We start from the raw sequence: 19245 nt of genomic DNA, 5'->3' as shown, positions 1-19245 counted from the left end.
GGGACCAAGAGCTTGTTCCCAGGGTACCACTGGAAGGCCTGAAGCTGAGGAGTTTTCCCTCCTGGTGGGGGGGGCCAGGTTGCACAAATGGTTATTTCACTAAGGGAATAAGATAGTAAAGCCAGTAAATACTCATGTCCAAGGGGCTGGGTAAGTCTGGGAAGAGCTATCGAGAGCTTATTTCTCTGTCAAAGTAGACAGCAAGGAAGCCGATGTGACTAAGTAATCTCTCTGGATGAAAGCATCATCCAGATGTCATAAAAGGTGAGAAAGATAGACAATAAAAGTGGGAAATATCGGAGGAGTTTACTGGGCCTCAAAAACACAATATTGGCATTTCTCCCATGGGAGTAGAATGAATGGCATTCCATGCAGTGGAGACAATGCCCACTGAGTGTTTGGTTAGAGAGTGTAGATAGCCTTTAAAAACCTCGGGGCGCCTGGGTGGCGCAGTCGGTTAAGTGTCCGACTTCAGCCAGGTCACGATCTCGCGGTCCGTGAGTTCGAGCCCCGCGTCAGGCTCTGGGCTGATGGCTCGGAGCCTGGAGCCTGTTTCCGATTCTGTGTCTCCCTCTCTCTCTGCCCCTCCCCCGTTCATGCTCTGTCTCTCTCTGTCCCAAAAATAAATAAAAAAACGTTGAAAAAATTTAAAAACCTCAGGGGCACCCAGGTGGCTCATTCGGTTAAGCATCTGACTCTTGATTTCGGCTCAAGTCATGACCTCATGGTTCGTGAATTTGAACCCTGTGTCAGGCTCTGCGCTGACAGTGTGGAGCCTGCTTGGGATTCTCTCTCTCTCTCTCTCTCTCTCTCTCTCTCTCTCTCTCTCTCTTCCCCCTCTCTTCCTGCCCCTCCCCTGCTCACACTTGCTCTCACTCTCAAAATAAATGAATAAAAATTTTAAAAACTAACTTGTAAAAAGCTCAACATTTTGAAAATTTAAAGAAAGTTTGTTCTCCATCTGTATAGCAATAATTTAGGAAAATTCCTGCAGCCAAAGGTACAGCGAGGTGTAGGGAGGGAATAGGCATAAAAGGTCTGAAGTGGGGCACAAGGGGAAGGCTGGGGGAGACCAAAGGACGCGGGTTTCCAAACAGTGAATGTACAGGATGGACTAGAAATGAAGTTCACATGCATGCATTACGTTAAAATAAACTTTGACACTCAAAAATCTCCCACAACTTAAGCCTGGTAAGGAAAAGGCAACAAAGGCATGTCAATAATCATTCCAAGTAATGTGAACAACAGAGAACAGATTGATATTTATTTACTCATATGTAAAGCCAGTACTTACTGAGTTCCAAGTATATGCCAGGCTTAGAGTAGAGCTTGGAACTAGGTATATAGAAACAACAACAACAACAACAACACACACACACACACACGCGCGCGTGCGTATGTATAAATGTGTGTATGTAAATATATGTACATGCATATGCATATATATGTTTATATGTATATATATGAGCTGTTAATATTCAAACATTAAGTTTTTTTACTAATTACTAAATAGTCACAATTCAAAAATTATTGCTTAAATCAGGAGTCAGCAACCCATAGTCCAAGAGCCAAATCTGCCTCACCAGCTCTATTTGTAATGAAACACACAGTCACATCCGCTGTAATGAAACACACTGCTCTCATCCTGTCTCTGACTGCTTTCAGGAAACAGTGGCAGAGTTGAACAGCTGTGACAGAAACCATATGGCTTGCAAGGTCTAACAAGTTATCCCGCCCCTCTTAGAAAAAATTTGCCTGTTCCTTGTCAAAATCACCATCACAGATATGTCTATAATTAATCCTGATGGCGCATCTCAGACTCAGGATGGCCTCTTTCCCTCACCTCCTGCCCCGGTTTCCAACTTGGTAGGAACATCATCTTCCTCTAAACCTGACACAATTACCCCTGTTTCTGGAAAACAAGGTATTTTCTCTTAAAAGATTTTTAAGATCAATTCTGAGAGAAAATATACAGGAAATAGTAAATGTAACATATAGGAAAGTTACAAATTTAAAACAACCTATAGTTTCTTTCATAAACATATATTGAGGTTTGTAGTAATAGCAAAGGTCAGTAGAGCCTTCTGGATCTGATGATTCTGAAAGCACATAATCTGAACTGTCTCTGACCTCTACTAAAATATTCAGTTGAACAGAAAAAAAAATATGAAGGAAATGGTCAAAAATCCCAAACTGAGGGAAAGTTCTCACTCATATTTGAGACATTTCATGAGATAGTGTTTCCAGATAAAAGACAAGTGGAATCATAACTGTAGCAAAAGATTAAAGAAACAACTCCATTTTAGAAAGAAAAACGTGGAGTTATGTCACAGAGAATGAGGAGATACTGTCCAACTTTGAAGGATTATATTTTGTGGTGTGGGAGACCACAAAAACACCTGGGTTCACTTTCCTGGCATCTCCTCAGATTAGTGAAAGTCAAGAACAGTGAAAAATAGAGGTGATGGCTGTGAGCATCCCACAAATGACTCCTATACCTGTATGAAAGAGGCCAGGGTGTAGTTTAACTTATCCTTTTAAATGAAAAACACAGCAGGGAAGTGATTCTATCTGATAAAAAAGAAAACTAGCGCTGGGAACATACAACATAACTAGAATGGGGACAGGACAAAATAAAATCTGGATCTCGAACAGTGGACCAGGGGTACCCGGGTGGCTAAGTCAGTTCAGCGCTGGTTCAGTGTTCAGCTCTTGATTTCGGCTCAGGTCATGATCTCATGGTTTGTGAGTTCCAGCCCCACATCCGGCTCTGTACTGACAGTGCGGAGCCTGCTTGGGATACTCTCTCTCTCCCTCTCTCTCTGACCCTCCCCCACTTGTGCGCGCACTCTCTCACTCTTTCTCAAAATAATAGTAATAATAATAATAATAATAATAATAAAACTTAAAAAAAAAAAGAATAGTGGACCCACTGCAGCAACTTCAACAAATGTAGAGAATAAATTGTACCAAGGTAATGACCCCCTGTAGGTCCTGCATCTGATGCCCCAACTCATTTTCTGTGTCTCATTTTCATTGTCTGTGTCTGTCATTCCAAAGAGAGGGATTAGAAAACATCTACTTGATAACGCAGGAAAGAAAGTAGAATTTTTAAAAACAGAATCCACCTCACTTTGTTTAAAGAAAGAGAAAAATGTCAACAAGAGTTTATGAAGAGTATTCAACATAGGAATACACACCAAAGGAGGAAAATATAACATGAAAGAAAAAGAAGAAGAAACTTCTAACGAGATTGAAACTAGAAATATGTCTTAGTTCATGTCTATTTTGTGTTCACAGAAAAAAAAAAACCTGCAAAAATAGACTCAACCAAGTAAATGAAAGGTCAGCTGCTACAATCAGCAGATTCAGGAAAAGGGAACTGAAGGCTGAGCAAAAGGAAGGAAACCAAGTGGAAGGAGAAGGAGAGGGAAGGGGAGGAGGAGAAAAGGAAGAAAAAGAAGAGGGAAAAGGTGGACATTCTTAAATCCTTGAACTGAAATTTACATCACAAAAAGACTGTGATGGGTATAGCAGAATGTATCCCTTCACAGGGCTAGCACACACACTTGAGAACATCTTCCATCATTGCGATTAAAATTTAAATTCCATGCTCGCCTGGTCACAGATGTCTTCAGGATGGAGGGGCACTTTGCTGGCAAGCCTGTGGGTCAGGTGAGCCTGCTCTGGCTGGGGCAGAGCAGGAGCGCAGGCCCAGTGCAGGCTGACTGTGGAGAGCAAGGTGGAGGTGACGGGTGCTCTCAGGAAAGCACATTTCTGCTCTCAGCCACCAGAGATGACGTGCCCAAGAATTCTGCACATTCAGGACGTACCATGTACACGAGTCTGTCCTGCAGCCTATATTGACTGTGTCAAGAAGCCCTAAATATCCCATAATCAGATTGTTTTTCAATACGGTACAAGAATTCAGCAATGCAAGACACTTTTCTGTCACGGATTTTAGCCCTTAAATCAAGTAAACAGCAACACTAGCTAAAAATTGCATCTCCATAGATATAGATCTGCACAATCCCTAAGGTCCCTCCTGAGGTTTGGTTAAGGGATGACCAAAAAGAAGAGGGGGATCTGGAAAGGAAAGAGGCTGAGGATTAAAACTACTTATTTAGTTTTAATGGGTTTTAATGGGTGGCTCAATCAGGTAAGCATCCGACTCTTGATTTCAGCTCAGGTCGTGATCTCAGGGTTGGTGAGATCTACCACCCGTCCCCCCACCCCAGGGCTCGGCACTGACAGCGCAGAGCCTGCTTGAGATTCTTTTTCTCCCTTTCTCTGACCTTCCCTCACTTGCTTTCTCTCTCTCTCTCTCTCTCTCTCTCTCTCTCTCTCCAAATAAATAAATAAATATTTTAAAAAACTACTTCTTTTTCATATCCAAGAAAAGAAAGGACTGCTCTCTGGTCAATCTCCCAAATCATTAACAAGTAACCACTGTTAGAGATAAGTTGGGAGACCTGGTTTGTGAAAGTTGGCCCATCAGAGACAATGCCACGTTTCCAGACAGCAGCCAATCACTGAGTGCCTCGCTCCAGTGGCCATGCTCCTGAAGGTCAGCCAGCCAAGAGCAGTCCCAGTCCAGTGACAGCACTAACACAACTGGAAATCCATCAATCTCTAAACACTCCTGCTTCTGAAAATCCTCCAGCTCCTGAACACCAGGCTTCCCAAAATCTTGTAGAGGATCAGCTTTGGGTTTGTTTGGGAAGATTATGCCCAGTAAGTACAGGTCTCGCCTGCAAAGGATCAGGAAGCTCATCTCGTTTTGCATCAGATGTTGGTCCACAAATTCTCAATCTTTTCGACATCACCTCTGTTTACTGTTAAATATAAATTTGTGTTTATGAGTGGGGCGCCTGGGTGGCTCAGTCAGTTGAGCATCCAGCTTCGGCTCAGGTCATGATCTCAAGGTTTGTGGGTTTGAGCCCCACATCCGGCTCTGTGCTGACAGCTCAGAGCCTGGAACCTGCTTTGGATTCTGTGTCTCTCGCTCTCTCTCTCTCTCTCTCTCTCTCTGCCCTCCCCTGCTCGCACTCTGTCTGTGTCTCTGCGTCTCAAAAATAAACATACATTAATTTTTTTTTAAATTTGTGTTTATGACTGACAGACATACTGAGGAAGACGTGAGATTAGCAATCTTTTCAATTCCTGGATTGTCGCTATTACCCGTTCTTTATTTGTGTATATTTGAACCCCCAGAGGCCAAAACACAGGTGTAAATTTCATGATAAATTTTCTGAACAATAGACATTTATTAAATGAAGGAAATGTCTTCTTATAGCTCTTTGAACAGTATGCAATTGTTATTCAGTATGGAAAATTGAAAGTCAGATATAAACCAGCATGTACTGACAGCTAACCGTAAGAGATGTATAATTTCCTCAACTACTTCCAAAGGAAGTGATAAAATAATGAATTTTTTGATTAAGAGAAATTCAGTTGAAGAAGATAAAATAATCATGGCAGAAATTGTAATGGCTTCCCATCCTGTATATCATTATCAGTCTTTTAGCTCAAATGTCTGTTTGAACATACTGCTACCAAAAGTATTTTTGGATTCCAAAATTGCAAGTAAATTTTCGAGTGCCAGGATGAAATCTACAGCAATAATAAAAAATGTAATAGCTCCATTTACTATTACAGAGATTATCAGAGATCTAAATGCCTCACCTTTTTTTTTCTTTTTTTACAACATAACCATGATTGGAAGTAATCACAGTGAGGGAAAAAGATGTTCCGTTGCTTGTGCAATATTTTTCATGAAAAGAGCTGACTTATAAGGGTCCTACCGGTAAAATCCCTTCCAGACAAGACTTCAAAATCAAAAGCAGATGTTTGTAGAAAACTCTCATATTGAATTAGGAGTTCATTTTTTTTAATTGTACTGCTTTTGATGGAAACAATATGAAAACACATGTTGGTGTAAAGATGCAAATAATTTTATTTCAAGTTGAAGCTAGGGATGAATGATTCTCTGGGAGATTTTGGTTGCCTTGTCCATACTCTGCAAAATGTTACTCAAACCACATCCATACCCTTTCCATTGACATTGAAGTAATAGCCATGCAATCGTTCTCCTACTTCAGCACTGCTCGAGCAGAACAATGAAAGAATTTTGTGATTTTGTTTGCATTCGGTCTTCTTCATTTCTCCCAAATTCAAAAACTTGTTGGCTCTCTCTAACAGATAGAGTTGAGAGAACCATCAGTTTGTTTTGAAGCACTGAAATCATACTTTAATTCTGGTGGCCCCAAAGTCCTTGACTTTTTAAATAATTCACTGAGTGAAGCCTACTTATTTCTTGTTCATAGTTTTCAATGTCTCTTTAGCAAAAGATTTATGCAAATTAAAAAAAGAGAGTAAACAGTGTTACTGAAGTACTCCATTGCTTAAAGGAACATGTTGAACTGCTTAAAGAAAGAACTGATGAAAAATTTATCCTTTAAGTGTTAAGGTTGCTCTTACTAGACGTGGCATTACTTATGAAAAGGAAAGCAATTCTGATTTGAAGAGGGTAATTATTACCGCATTTGCCATGACTATCTTTTTAAATGGATCCTATCTCTTGAAAAATCCAATTTTTTACATGAATACTACTAAATATTTTTCCGGCATGGGAATAAGTGAATTCATGATATGTAGTACTGAAGAAGAATGGAATAAAAAATTGACAATAATTCATTTTTTGTGGTGAGAAACATTTTTTAAAAAATTTTTTTTTAATTTTTTTTTTACATTTATTTATTTTTGAGAAACAGAGTGAGACAAAGTGTGAGCGGGGCAGGGGCAGAGAGAGAAGGAGACACAGAATCTGCAGCAGTCTCCAGGCTCTGAACAAGAGGTCAGCACAGAGCCTGATGCGGGGCTCGAACCCACGAACTGTGAGATCATGACCTGAGCCGAAGTCGGACACTCAACTGACTGAGCCACGCAGGTGCCCCGAGAAACATTTTTAAAAACCAGCGATCAAGTGATGCAACATAATCCTAAAGAACGGAAAACCGAGCTACGCCATGAAAGATGGCATTATATACTTTGACACATCTAAATCGAAGAGATTTTACGGTGGTAAACTTCATAACTATAAATGTTAGCAGCTGGCTCATATGCTGATGTTGAGTGCATTTTTTCATTAATTAATTTTGAATGGGCAAAAAAGTAAAATAAATTGCATGTGAAATAAACTGTGTGTGGCTACATTATGTGTAACAAAAACTGTGTTACAATGTAAATGGAATAAAGACTATGGCTGCAAGGAATTTTATAAGAAAATTCTTCAAAACAGGGAACAGTTAAAGAGGGTCAGAGCATCAAGGAAGTATAATCAAAGGAAGTGTTATGTAATATAGATATTTATAAATCATTTGAGATGAATAATGAATAACTTTTAATTTATTTTTTTTTAATTTTGTTTTAACACTTATTTATTTTTTTTTTAATTTTTTTTCAACGTTTTTTATTTATTTTTGGGACAGAGAGAGACAGAGCATGAACGGGGGAGGGGCAGAGAGAGAGGGAGACACAGAATCGGAAACAGGCTCCAGGCTCCGAGCCATCAGCCCAGAGCCCGACGCGGGGCTCGAACTCACGGACCACGAGATCGTGACCTGGCTGAAGTCGGACGCTTAACCGACTGCGCCACCCAGGCGCCCCAACATTTATTTATTTTTGAGACAGAGAGAGACAGAGCATGAACGGAGGGAGGGCCAGAGAGAGAGGGAGACACAGAATCTGAAGCAGGCTGCAGGCTCTGAGCTGTCAGCACAGAGCCTGATGCGGGGCTCGAACTCACAGACTGTGAGATCGTGACCCTAGCGAAGTTGGACGCTCAACCGACTGAGCCACCCAGGCGCCCCTGAATAACTTTTAATTTAAACATGCCCATGTAATATTTTTATTTTATCTCATTGTACATATGCAGAAGCCATAGAAATGATTCAAATTAAACAAATGAAGACATCCTTTATATATATGTTTTTTAATTTATTTTAGAGAGAGCGAGTGCACCTGAGAAGGCAGAGCAGAGGAGGCGCAGAGGAACAAAGAAAGAAAATCTTCAGCAGGATCCACACTCCGCGCAGAGCCACCACCCTGGGATCATGACCTGAGCTGAAATCTAGAGCCAGATGCTTTACGGACTGAGCCACCCGGGTGCCCCAGGCATCCTATATTTTTATTTGCTAAATCTGGTAACCTTAATCAGAGACCAATACTTGCTTCATTTGCTCAGGATTGAGGGAGCTGCCTCTATGGTGTTTTCAGGAATATGTGCAGGTTGACTATGGGACAAGACAGACAGGAGCCTGGGAAGAGCACCCTCCATCAAAAGACAATGCTCTAACTATGGATCCAGCTAGGTCAGTCTAAGAGGACAGAGAGCCTCCTCCCTTGGGAATTTCCATTAAGATTCCTATGTGACAGGTAAGGAAATTGAGGCATAGTCAAGTAAGCCAAGTTCTAAAGTGTAGAGCATGTGCTGTGGTGGAACAGGAAATACACAGCACTTAACAATAGAGCACCAAAATACAATAAACAAAACTGGCAGAAGTGAAAGGAGAAATAGACAATTTAACAATAATAGTTGGAGACGTCCATATTCCAAATTCAATAATGGGTGTTAACTGGTAGACAAAAGATCAACAAGGAAATAGGACCTGAAAAAACTGTACACCAACCAGACCTAATAGATACCTACAGAACACTACACCCAATAACAGAATATACATTCTTTTCAAGCACACATGGAATGCTCTCCAGGATAGCCCGTATGCTAGACCACAGATGAAGCACTAATCAATTTGAAAGGATCAAAAACATACAAAGGATGCATTTTGACAAAAGTGGAATGCAATTGGAAAATAGTAACAGAAAAAACTTTGAGAATCTCATGTATATTAATATAAGAAAACACTCTGCCAAACAACTAATTGGTCAAGGAAGAATTGATCAGGAAAATTAGAAGTTACTTTGATCTGAACAAAAAAAGGGAAAAACTTACACTCTGTAAACTACAAAATATTGTTGAAAGAAATTTTAAAAGATCTAAATAAGTGGAAAGACATCTCAGTTTTAAGATTGGGAAACAGTATTGTTAAGATGGTGATAGTCCTTAAATTAATCTAGATTCAACTGCTATCGAAATCTCAGTTAGTTTCTTTGCATAAATTGACAAGCTGATCCTAAAATTCATGTGTAAATGCAAGAGACCCAGAATAGCCACTGCAATCTTAAAAAAGAGCAAAGTTGGAATACACATACTTCCTGGTATCTAAACTTGCAAGAAAGCTATGGTCATCAAGACATAAGGATAAACATATAGATCAATGGAATAAAATTGAGAATCTGGGGGGGAAATCACATTTACAGTAAATTGATTTTCGGTGAGTATGTCCAAACAATTCAATGGGGAAATAATAATCTTTATAACAAAAGGTACAGAGACTACCGGATATCCACATGCAAATGAAGGAAGCCTGACCTCTACTTCACACCATATTGGAAAAGGAACTCAAGGGGCACCTGGGTGGCTCAGTCAGTTAAGTGTCCGACTTCAGCTCAGCTCACGATCTCGCGGTCCGTGAGTTCGAGCCCCGCGTCGGGTTCTGAGCTGATGGCTCAGAGCCTGGAGCCTGCATTCTGTGTCTCCCTCTCTCTCTGCCCCTCCCCCGTTCATGCTCTGTCTCTCTCTGTCTCAAAAATAAATAAACCTTAAAAAAAATTAAAAAAAAAAAGAAAAAAGGAACTCGAAACTATGAGCCAAAAATATAAAACTCTTAGAAAAGAAAAATAGGTGTAAATCTTCATGAGTGGGGATTTGGAAATGATTTCTTAGATACAACACAAACAAGCAAGCAAAAAAAAAAAAAAAAAAAAAAGAAATAGATAAATGGCACTTATCAAGATTAAAAAGTTGTGATTCAAAGGACACCATCAAGGGGCGCCTGGGTGGCGCAGTCGGTTAAGCCTCCGACTTCAGCCAGGTCACGATCTCGCGGTCCGTGAGTTCGAGCCCCGCGTCAGGCTCTGGGCTGATGGCTCGGAGCCTGGAGCCTGTTTCCGATTCTGTGTCTCCCTCTCTCTCTGCCCCTCCCCCGTTCATGCTCTGTCTCTCTCTGTCCCAAAAATAAATAAAAAAAAAAAAAACGTTGAAAAAAAAAAAAGGACACCATCAAGAAGATAAAACAAACAAACAAAAAAACCTGCACACAAAATTGAAAAAATATATTTGCAAATAACATATCTAATACATGATTTGTATTTAGAGAATGCTTACATTTCAATAATAAAAGACAGCTCAATTAAAAGGATCTGAACAGACACTCCCCCAATAAGATATACAAATGGCCAATAAATACATTAAAAGTGGCTCATCATCATTAGTCATCAGGGATGTGCCTATCAAAACCACAATGTGACACCAATTCACAACACTAGGATGACTAGAATCAAAATGTTAGATGATAGCAGGTGTTAGCAAGGAGAAACGGGAACTCTCATACCTTTTTAGTAGAATGTAAAATGGTGCAGACACTTTGTAAAACAGTCTTGTAGTTCATCAAAAGTTAAACAGTTTCCATATTGTCCAACAATTTCACTCCTAGGTATGTATCTGAGAAAGATAAAACCATGCGTCCACACGCAACTTATACGCAAATGTTCATAGAAACGAAGAACCCAAATTTACATCAACTGATGGACAAAGTATGGAATATCCATACCCTGGAACATTATTCAGAAATAAAAAAAATTAATGAAGTACCAATAAATGCTACAACAAGTACAAACCATGAAAACATCATGCTAAGTGGAAAAAACAGTCACACAGGACCACACATTGTATGACTTCCTTTATACAAAATATTCAGGCAAATCTATAGAAGGAAAAAGTAGATATGTGGTTTCCTAGGATTGGGAGAAATATGGGGGCTGGGGCCATGGAGCTAATGGCTAAAGGGCACAGAGTTTGTTTGGGGGATAACTAAAATCCACTAAAATTTATTATGGGGATGATTGCACAATTCTGTGGATATACTAAACAACTTTGAATTGCACACTTTAAATAAATGTATGGTTTTGACTTGTACCTCCATTAACCTCTTACAAAACACAAACTAAAAACAATTGGTAATGTGACAGACACTGCCTCTGAGGAAGATGGCGGGATGCTGCTCCCACCCAGCGCTGGATCTGGTCCCTGTTGCTCTACAGTGACTATTTCCAAGGGTGTCAGGATCATGGGGTCCAGGTTCTTCAGCTCCAAACTTTGCAAATTCCCTAGAAAGGGGACAGCCCAGAGGCCCCCTCTGGAAAGACTAGAGGGTCCCACCTCTCACCTCTGGGACTCGGCTCTGTTCTCTTCCTCAGGCCTCCTGACTATGATCATGACACCCACCTTCTTCCTCGGGACAGGAGATGGCTGTGGTAGATTGGTGATGACCTTTGTCAAAATCCATACAACTGTACAACACAAAGAGTGAACCTCAATGTAAATTATGGACCACGGCTAATAATATGTTATTATTGGTTCATTAATTGTAACAAATAGACCACACTAATGCAAGATATTAATAATAAGGAAAGCTGTAGAGGGTGCAGTGGGTTTATGGAACTCTGTGTTCTATATGCTTAATTATTCTGAAAATCTAAAACTGTACTAAAAATAACTTTAAGTCTTTCAATTATTTTTTTTGTAAAACAACTACTGGGCAACTCATCTTAAAAGACTGAGCCAGTCTAAACCGAGAGTACGGTCCACAGGTGTCAATGAAATGAGAGAACATTGTCAGAAAAAGATGTGGACCTTCTTGGGATATTATCTGTCAAGGCGGATCAGGACCCGAAATGGGGGGAAGAACATTTTGAAGCAAATGACAAGATGAACCGTTAGGATGAAGACCTGAAAACCTTAAGAAAAGGGAGTCAAAGACCTTGAAGGAAAGCTGGGAAGAAGCTTTTCTTCCACTGGAAACCAGATTACGTTCCTTGATGGAACCTCCCGACTGTTAGTTGAGAGTGCATGAAACTTTTGTCATCTCTGGACAAGGCGAGCAAACCCGCCACAAAGCATACAGAGATGGTCTTTAAACCAGAGCTTCTGGAGGTGAATCTCATGCATCTGATGATCCAGACTGAGCATCTGTCTAGGAGTATCTGTTTCCCCACTCCTGAACATGGATGCAACTTCCTCGGAGACAAGAGCGGCTCCCTCCTTTGCCTCCCTCCCCCCTCCCTTGGTTGCCAGGCTTTCTCCTTCCTCCCCTCCATTCTCAAATCCAGTGTTTCCAATGAATCCATATGGGAAGTTCATAGCAAGATGTCTTCCCCTTCCTCCAGAACACCTGGGTGTAGCCCCTACCAGCTGGCTTTCTACCTCCGCTCCTGGTTTATTCTTTCGCACAGCAGTTTTGCTTCTGTACTCTTTTTCCTTTCCAAGTCTTTCTGGGTATTTCTCCATTTGTTCACGTATTGACTTATTCAATAATGTTGTTTATGGCGCATTGTGTACAAAGTTGTATGCAAAATACAGGGAGCCCCTGTGAACCACAACTCTCCCCTAAACTTCCCTGTCCCTTGTCCCAACACTCACCAGGCCTATGGGTCCAGGGAAGCTCTGAAGATAGACAAGCCTTATAGGGAACCTCTACTTCTGTTAAGATTTACTTAACCTTCAGCTTGCAGGATTTGCAGAATGAGGTTTGAGAATCGATGGGGGATTGACCTCAGGATAACCTAGCTGCTCCAGGGAGAAGCCCCCACCTGCAATCAGAACCAAGAAGATGAATGATACTCTTGTCAGTTAAACAGATGCTGACCCAACTGTTCCCATACTCTTTGGTTTGGGCCCTGGATCATCACCTTCTTTCCAAACTCAGCTCACTGTGTTCCCTAAGGATGAGACAGATCCCTGAGCTGAGCCATGCTCTGACTCCAGAACCAAAAACCAGAGACCTCAAGCTTGAGCCCTGAGACCAGGACCCCAAGATAAAGACAGAAACAGAGCTCAGTTTATAGGGTACAGAACAGCCCAGAATCCAAAACTCTAAAGCCCTGGTGCGAAGTCTAGGGCCTTATTGGGCTGAGCTTGAGAAAAGGAGACAAGAATGAGAGAAGACCAGCTAAGATCTAAATCCCGCAGCCCAGAGCAACCCCACGGACAAAGCTGAGAATTAGCTCAGACCCTGGAAGCCAGAGTTCAGGAAAACAAACTAAGTAAATCTCAACCCAGAAGCCTCAAGTCTCAAATAGAACCCATGGCCTGGAGATCAGAGTCCTAACCCTGAGCCTGGAGACCTTCCTGGGAACAGAGCCCAGGGCCTGTAGACCCAGGTAGGCATACGTGTTGTGTCCTTTCCCGAAGCTCCAGACCACTGAGTTGTCATGTGGTTCATGGGGTGGGGACAGCGGTACCACACTGAAACACAACTCTCCACAAAGAGCCTGCAAAGTGCCTATTGCTGTCAAAGACCTGATTTCCCTAATTGCTTTAGAATCCCTGCTGTGGAGCACCTAGGGAACGTAGGGATGAAATCGATGTTTTAGGGTGTCAGGATATGCATTTGGGGAGTAAGTCTGCTTTCCTGTTTCTGCGTGAGGGTAGGACTGTGGGGGAGGGGGTGGGTCATTGCCCTGTCTCACTTCAGGTGCTGCCTGTTCTTTCATCATCATCATCCATGACTCCAGTCTCTGGGGGTGCTCTTGTGGGGGTTACAAGGAGAAGCCTGGCTGCGAGTGGCAAGGGGGCTGAAAAGCTAACACTAGCCTGAGAAACCTGGGCGGGGAACCAGGGCCACAGGGCTCCTCTGGTAACTTTCCTGGTGCCTCTGGGGCGGGCAGAGGTGAGTCTGAGAACATGTATGGACCAAATTTGAACTGAGGCAGATCTAGACACAAAAGCCCTGGGACCACGTCCAGGCATGATGTGGACTCAGAGTCTCTTACTTTCCCTGTTTCCTGTTTTGTCAAAGGGCCCAGGGGCACAGTGAGGGGCACCGAGTAGGGGCCCAGGAGTGTAACTTCACTTTCCTTGGGCCATATTCCCATGCTTCTTTTGGTTCTGCTTCTCTCTGCTATAAACACATAAGTCCCTTTCTTGCAGAGCTAGGATCGGGTCTCTTCAGTTTTAGGCTTCTGCAGAGCTCCCCACTCCTCCCTCTGGCTGTAATGACTCCATGGCTCCTGGAGAGAGATGGCCAAGTCCCACTGTGGACAACAGTCATCCTTGGACCCAGAAGCCGTTCCCTCACATCTCATTAAAAGTCCAATGCATGTCCTAGGGGCGCCTGGGTGGCGCAGTCGGTTGAGCGTCCGACTTCAGCCAGGTCATGATCTCGCGGTCCGTGAGTTCGAGCCCCGCGTCGGGCTCTGGGCTGATGGCTCGGAGCCTGGAGCCTGTTTCCGATTCTGTGTCTCCCTCTCTCTCTGCCCCTCCCCCGTTCATGCTCTGTCTCTCTCTGTCCCAAAAATAAATAAAAAACGTTGAAAAAAAAAAAAAAAAAGTCCAATGCATGTCCTGAGATCATCCAGGGAGGCCTCCACCTCCAAATCCAGATGAACTTCGGTCCCGCAGAGACATTCCTGAGTATGGTCCTGGTCAAGGTGAACAGCAGTCCCGGCAGGTGCAGGCCCTGGCTGCATAGCATGCTCTTCCTGGCCACTGAGTCTTCATAGTCCCCCAGACAGGATGCCCCTGTCTTTGCTCTGATCCTCACTCGCCTGAATGCCTAGTGAAGGTCTGAACCTCCCCAACACCGGGCCTCAACGGTCGGATCGGGCTGTCTCCGCACTGACCTTTGAAACCATCAAGTCCTCCTCCTGGCTCCCGTCCAGGCTCCTGCTCTCCCTTCCCTGAGAAGCTCTCTGTTCCTCTTCCAAATCCCTGTGCTGTTTCTGCCACACTTTGTCCCGGGGTAAGGAATTAACCTCTCTGAACCTCATTTTTCCTTAGGGCGAATAGAGTGACTGCAACATATGCTGCTAAATTTCCCTTCTTATGTAACATTGAGCTGTTCATTCTTTTAGGAGAGTAGGCGGGAGGACACAAGAATTTCTCTTCCATTGCTCAAGAGGACCTAATGATGGGGCCAGGGAGAGGATAAGGATCAAAGACCTCTGTGAGCAACGCTGAAAGCTGGAACTTGTGACAAGAAGTGACAAGATGACAGGCAGATGGATGCAGGAAATGCAGACACTACTGCACATTCTTCAGAGCCGTGCAGGCTGAGTTCTCGGTCCCCTGGGAATGGCGTTTCTGAGTTCCTGCCCCACACACATCCGAAGGTACACTTCCCGTGCATTCAGGGTTAATTTGACGGGGGTTTCCTAGGTCACCGAGGAAGACAAAGAAAAACCAGATGCCAGATGAAAAATGGAAAAAAGGTAATTACAGAAGTTTGAACAAAAAATCTATGGCCCAAGAACTCAATAGGCCCTATATTCCTGCATTATGTTGCTATACTTCGGATACTTTTCAGACAACAAGAATACATTTTTATACATAAAAGGGGACATAAATATTCCACCAGTATTTCTCTCTTCAAAAAGTTATACTAACTGAGAGGTAAATCAAAATAAAAGTGCAAGTAGGTGAGAGTTCCTGACATAAAAGAGCTAGAATGTACATGGATAACGGGGAAACATAAATTTAAGGGCAAAAGTAGCTATAACCACGGGAAGAAAAAGAATGTCTTTGCCAAAATCATTTGTGAGGAGAAGGAACCAAAATGGAACATTACAAAGAGCAAATAACTTTAAGAATAATAAACTGGGTCTGAAGTCACCTACTCATTGAGAGGACAGTAAGATGAGTTTGGAGAAAGATGGAAACCCAGGAACCCATGAAAATAAATGGGCCAAAACACAAAGGAGGGAGACAGAAAAATATATATAGTACCTTAAAAAAAAGTAAAGAAATAACATCTGGGATAAAAATAGGGCCAAAAGCCCAGCATTTGATTTCCTTAGTGAACAAAATTTAAATGTTCCAACAATAAGAAATTTTTGGAAATCAGAGGGCCCTCTTATATACTTAAACTTCAAGAAGTAAACAAACATGAAAAGATATTCTTGGGGGGCCTGGGTAGCTCCGTCGGTTAAGCAACCGACTTCAGCTCAGGTCATGATCTTGCAGTCCATGAGTTCGAGCCCCGCATCAGGCTCTGTGCTGACAGCCTAGAGCCTAGAGGCTGCTTCAGGTTCTGTCTCTCTCTCTCTCTTTCTCTCAAAAATAAATAAACATTTTTAAAAAAGCATTTAAAAATATATTCTCAAAGTACAATTTATTTTTTTTAATGTTTATTTTTGAGAGAAAGAGAGAGCACAAAAACGAGTGGGGGAGGGGCAGAGACAGCGAGGAAGACACAGAATCCGAAGCAGGCTCCAGGCTCTGAGCTGTCAGCACAGAGCCCCACACGGGGCTCGAACTCGTGAGCCACGAAATCAGGACCTGAGCCGAAGCCGGACGCTTCATGGACTCAGCCACCCAAGCGCCCTTCAAAGTACAATTTAGATAAAAATGTAGGGTAGCAAACAAGGTGAACAATGACATACTCCACCAGCACATAGGATGTGCAGACACTGGCCACCCCACAGTTTTCATTCATTTAAATCTTCACAACAACCCCATGAAGTAGGCATTTTGTTTTCCTCGTGGCACACGTGAGGAAGTTGAGCAAAAGGGGATTAAGTTCCTTGCCTGAGGCCATACAATTAGTAAATGCTAGAATTAGTGTTTAAACTCTATTAGCTTGATTCCAGAGCTAGCTGGTACCACTGTTTCTTGTTTTCGTAGCAGACTTTAAAAAGACTTTTTTTTTCTTCTTTGATGTTTTACTTTAGAGATAGAGCACACACAAGCATGGGAGAGGTGCAGAGGAAGGGAGGGAGGGAGGGAGGGAGAGAGAGGGAGAGAGAGAGAGAGAGAGAGAGAGAGAGAGAGAGAGAGAATCTTCAGCAGGGAAGCCTGACACAGAGCTCGATCCCATGACCCTGGGATCGTGACCTGAGCCGAAATCAAGAGTTGGATCCTTAACCGACTGAGCCACCCAGATTCCCTGTAGACTTTAAATGGATTTTTTATTGAAGTATAATATATATGTATATAGAAGGTGCATGTAACTTAAGTATGCAGCTTAGTGTATTTTCACAGGGAACTCGCCTGTCTAACCAGCACCCTGGAAGCCCCTTGAAACTTCCTTACCCTCAACAGTAGCCATTAGCCTGGCTTCTAATATCATAAATCTCTTTTGCCCATTTTTGTATTTGTATAAATGAAATGATTCAGTCTGTATATTTTTATGTATGTTGACTTTTGCTCAGTTTTACCTTTGTGAGATGCACCCATATTTCTGTGTATACTGTGGATTACTCATTCGTGTTGCCGCGTAGTATTACATTGTGAGCCTAGCCAACTGTATTTATCTACTCTACTGTTGGAGTATTTGGCTGACTTTCAGTTTGGAGCTCTTAACAAATACTGTTGTTGTGAACATTCTAGTACAGATAGTTCCTGTAGAATGCTTGTTTTGAAAACAAAAATTTGTTCTAACCTGATTGATATATTACAGAACAATCTAAATAAGTTTTGTTTATAACTCATGTAAATTTTAGGTTTGCTTATGTGCAATTTTGTCCACGAGAAAATGCAAAATTGCACCCAGCGGAACGGAGGTATACATGTAGGTATACAAAAAAATACACACCTGCACACACTCAAGAAACCTACCAGTTTCCTTAGTTCGCCGCACATATTCTTACACAAGGTTGCATTTTGCTGTTCTTTTTCATTTGTGAACTTTCTATATTAAAAACACACACGCTGGTCATCTCAAACATGACTGGGCATCCTGGTTCAAAAGTGCCAAGTGGAAAGATTTAATATTGAGGAGAAGCTAGAAATAATAAGACATTATGAGCAAACAATCATAAAGGAATTCATATTTGGACCATCAGAGCCGGTGTCGTGAAAACGAAAGTCTTTCATTGTTCAGAAAGACTAAAACGACTTCAAATACTGTGAAGTCAATAAGAACAAGGCTTAAAGAAATAAAAGAAGTGGAAATATTGTTGAGCATGTGTATGGAAAATCAAGCCGTGAAAAACTCAGAAACAACCTTTCTTACAATCAAAGGGGAGAACCATCTACACACAAAGAGCAGAAACAGAAACTGCCAAATCCTGCTAAACTAGCTCCAAAAGGAGTGCCTGCTTTGGTGATTTCAAACATGCCACAATTTCCAAAGCCCTCAATTTTCAGGCAAATGAGAAAGCCACCAGTATTTCCACTAGTGAGACTGATGTTCAGGTAATTGATGAAGAAGGCTATATATGGAACTCTTTGTTTTTGAAATAACAGGTATCTACTATGAACACATGCTTCAAGGGACCTATACCTCAAAGACAGAAAAATATGACCCAGGATTTATAGCTGTAAAAAATTTTTATAACTTTTTATAACAAATTTTTATAACTTTCCTCTAGTGTGAATTGAATAGCAGCTCCCAAACAGATGTGTCTACAGCCTAAAGCCTGAAACCTGTGAATGTGACCTTATCTGGAAAAGAATCCTTGCAGATGTAATTAAGTCTCTAGATGAGAGCATTCTGGATTAGGTGGGTAGGCCATACAATGACAAGTGTCTTTTTTTTTTTTTAATTTTAAAATGTTATTTATTTTTATTTTTAGAGAGAGCACACGCAAACAAGGGAGGGGCAGAAGGAGAGAGAGAAAATCTTAAGCAGGCTCCACGCTCAGCTCCGAGCTCAACACTGGGCTCAGTCCCATGACTCTGGGATCATGAGCTGAACCAAAACCAAGAATCGGATGCTCAACCGACTGAGCCACCCAGGCACCCCATTTGGCAAGTGTCTTTGTAAGAAACAGAAGAGAAGACACAGAAAGAAGAGAAGGCCATATGAAGATAAAGGCAGAGATTGGAGTGAAGTGACCACAAACCAGGAAATACCTAGGGCCCCAGAGCCGGGGGAGAAAAGGAAGAATTCCCTGCTACAGTTTTTGGAGGGAGCATGGCCTTGCAGACATCATTTTTGACTTCTTACTACCACAACTGGGAGAGAATAAGATTCTGGTAATTTTTAAGAAAAAAAAATTTTAACATTTTATTTATTTTTGCAAGACAGAGAAAGAGTGTGAGAGGGGGAGGAACAGAGAGAGGAAGACACAGAATCCGAAGCAGTCTCCAGCCTCTGATCTGTCAGCAGAGCCCGACGCGGGGCT

Source organism: Neofelis nebulosa, chromosome 13 (assembly GCF_028018385.1).
Source record: "Neofelis nebulosa isolate mNeoNeb1 chromosome 13, mNeoNeb1.pri, whole genome shotgun sequence".
Lineage (NCBI taxonomy): Eukaryota > Metazoa > Chordata > Mammalia > Carnivora > Felidae > Neofelis > Neofelis nebulosa.
Note: the sequence above shows the minus strand (reverse complement) of the source record.